The sequence below is a fragment of the Octopus bimaculoides genome, chromosome 23, assembly GCF_001194135.2.
Source record: "Octopus bimaculoides isolate UCB-OBI-ISO-001 chromosome 23, ASM119413v2, whole genome shotgun sequence".
In the NCBI taxonomy this organism is placed as follows: domain Eukaryota; kingdom Metazoa; phylum Mollusca; class Cephalopoda; order Octopoda; family Octopodidae; genus Octopus; species Octopus bimaculoides.
Window position 1 is genome coordinate 30,758,703 of NC_069003.1, and position 3,656 is coordinate 30,762,358.

Here is a 3,656-nt window from a genome sequence, read left to right on the forward strand (position 1 = left end):
ATATGTTAAGTAGTACATAACATTCGAGATTGTCAACCTCTATTTTAATGCCAAAAGCTGAAGAGATGATAAATCACAGACTACTGAGAGAGAGAGAGAGAGAGAGAGAGAGAGAGAGGGGGGGAGAGAGAGAAAGTAGGTGTTGGAGATTATTTAGAAAAAATTCCAGCATTATCTTCTAATTTAATAAGAAACCTCTTTCAAAAGACAACTAGCTATCAATCTCTCACTCTCTCAGTTTGTTTGTGTGTGCATCATCATCATCATCATCATCATCATCATAATCCTCATCGTTTAACGTCTGCATTCCATGATGGCATGGGTTGGATGAGTAGACTGAGGACTGGCAAGCCAGGAGACCGCGCCAGGCTCCAATAAGGTTTCTACAGCTGGATGCCTTTCCAAACGCCAACCACTTCAAGAATGTAGCCGGTGCTTTTTACGTGCCACTCAACAATGGGGCCTGTTAGGCGGTACTGGCATTGACCACATTTGAATGGTGCCTTTTGCATGCCACTGGCATGGGAGTCAGTCAGGCGCCACTGGCATCATGCGTGTGTAATTATATATATATATATATATATATATATATATATACACATACATACTTATATATTCAACGTCTTCCTGGTTGTACCCCTATCACAGGTACCCTCCACAATTAGAGCTCGGGACGTAAGTGCTCAGCTGACCTCATTCATATGCATCACATGACCAAACCAGTGCAGTCTTCTCTCTCGCACACATCTGATGCCTCTTACACCCAGTTTTCCTCTCAATCATTTACACTCTGTTATGCATGCACACTGACATTACGCATCATATATGACAAATGACCGAAAGACCCTTGACAATATGCTGTGCTTGAGAAGAAGACCCATCAAGTGAAGTGAAATTGTAGTCATGGTGGATACTGGTGTCACACAACTGGCACCCATGCCGGTGGCACATGAAAGCACCCATTACGCTCTTGGAGCGGTTGGTGTTAGGAAGGGCATCCAGTCACAGAAACCATGCCAAATCAGATTGGAGTCTGGTACAGCCCCTCAGATTACCAGCCCTAGTCAAACCGTCCAACCCATGCCAGCATGGACAACAGACATTAAAAGAAGGGGGAAGTGGATGAAGGGTAAGGAGAAAGGCTAGAATAGAAGTGACCAGCGGCTAGTTCATCTTTTTTCTTCCTTTCTTAGACTGGTCCCTGAGTTGATCAGTTGCAAATTCTCTCACCCCGTCACCGATACAATAAGTCCAGGGGTTAATTCCTTTGACTAAAAGGCAATGCTCCAGCATAGCCACAGCCAAATGACGGGAACAAGGAAAATAATAAAAGAATATATGTATATATATATATATGTATATATATATAAAATATTGGTTTGTATGATGTCTGGCAAATGCCAAAGCTAAGAACTTTAATAAGTCATGGCGTAATGAGTTATGCCATTGCAGAAGAAAAAAAAAACAAATAACATTGTTGTAATGATGATGATGATGGTGATGATGATGGTGTTGATGATGATAAGGATCTGTTAGCAGAGGAGGAGGGGAGGCCGAGGGTTCGGGGTTATAGTGGGAGGTAAAAAAAAAATGATTTCCACCAAGGAAACCTAACTAGGAAAGAAAGTTTATTTACATTTTGCAACTTTGCAGAGACACTTAGGTCAAGATCTTATATATATATATATGTGTGTGTGTGTGTGTGTGTGTGTGTGTGTATAAACTATACATCCCACCACATGACACACATATACATACACACATGAGTATGTATGTACACACACACACACACACATGTACATATGTATACATATGTGTATTCATGTATGAAAATATGCACATTCACATATTTACACATACATATATAAGTATAAACATATATACTTATTTCCACATGTATACATAAACTATATATGTATACGCACACATATATCAATACGCTCGCGCACATAAATATATAAACACCTGCATATATACATATCTGTGTGTATGTACACATGCATTTATATATGTATACATATATAGATATGTACGTATGTATGTACCTATAGATGTGTATACATACATGCACACATATATATGAGTGTATATAATGGCTTCTGTCTTCATTCAGTTGATGAATCTGATTCTAATGTAAACCAAAAGTGGACTGTCAGCAAAGCTTCAAAAATGAGAGAAAGCAGAAACCAGCAGAATTCAAAAGGTCGCAACTGCAGTGGTAAATCTTGTCGCTTTCTGATGCATTTTCAAACTGCACAATGGCACATGGTAAATAACCAGAATTATTGAGTAAAATAAAATAGATACAGAAATATTGCTATGTCAAAATATCAAGGAAATAAAAGAAAAATTAAGACATCAAAAAAAAAAAAAATAATAATAAAAAAATGAAAAGTTCAGACAGGAAGAAAAAAGTGCAATGCGAAAGCACAACCTATTAGCAGGGTCATAAATTAATAAAATTAGATAAAAAAAAAATATATATTGATATTAATAATAAATAAAAATAAAGAAAGGAGAAAAACCACTGACTTTTGTTTGTTGTTGGTTTGTTTTGTTTTTGTGTTTTTAAACCATCTCTGAAAATGTTTCCATTTACGATTACATAACTGTTCATCTTGAATGTTTTTCACTTTCTGTGTCTGCCTTCATCACATCAACCTCCGTAAAACCAACACGTACAGATATACACAGACACACACATATACATGCCCCTCACCCCCCTACACACACATACACAAACACACAGCTTGTCTCAGAAGATTTTTCAAAGTGCAAAGAGATAGTCCAGATGAAAGAAATAATGGTGCTTCTAATAGATGCTGAATCAAATATGAATCTTTCAAGATAATCAGCTGTCAGAATGGACAGGTTTACCACCAGCATTATTATTATTATTATTATCATTATTATTATTATTATTATTATTATTATTATTATTATTATTATTATTATTATTATTATTATTATTATTTTTATTGAGGTGGTGAGCTGGCAGAATTGTTAGCATGCCAGACAAAATGCTACTAAACATTTTGCCCATCTTTAACCTTCTGAGTTCAAATTCTGCTAAGATTGACTGCCTTTCATTCTTTTGGGGTTGATAAATTAAGTACCAGCTGAGCATTGGGGTTGATGTAATTGATCTAACCCATACCCCCAAAATTTCAGGCCTTGTGCCTATAACAGAAAGGATTATTATTATTATCAAGGCAGCAAGCTGGCAGAATGGTTAGCATGCTGGGCAAAATGCTTTATGTCCTGAGTTCAAATTCTCCCAAGGTCAACTTTGCCTTTCATCCTTTTGGGGTCAATGAAATAAGTACCAGTTACACACTGGAGTCGATGTAATCAACTTATCTCCTCCCCCAAAATTTCGGGCCTTGTGCCTATAGTAGAAACGATTATTATCATTATTATTATTATTATTATTATTATTATTTTATGTTTGACTTTTGTTTTGCATTTGTACAAGTTGGATCCAAGTCTCACCCAGAGACCTCAAGAGACAACAAGTTAGAAGTTCATGTAGGTGTTATGCCTAGGGTACCATATATTTGGATTTGTACAGTTTTGTTCAAGTGAATGTTTAAGAAACCATAAGAAAATTATGTATTATTATTATTATTATTATTATTATTATTATTATTATTATG

At 36.1% G+C, this 3,656-nt stretch overlaps 1 protein-coding gene across 4 annotated transcripts in view; it reads right to left on the reverse strand.

Annotated features, from left to right (window-relative positions):
* LOC106870412 (otoferlin) overlaps positions 1–3,656 on the reverse strand; it is a 360,495-nt gene that overhangs the window by 110,095 nt on the left and 246,744 nt on the right. The gene's annotated exons all lie outside the window — the stretch shown is intronic.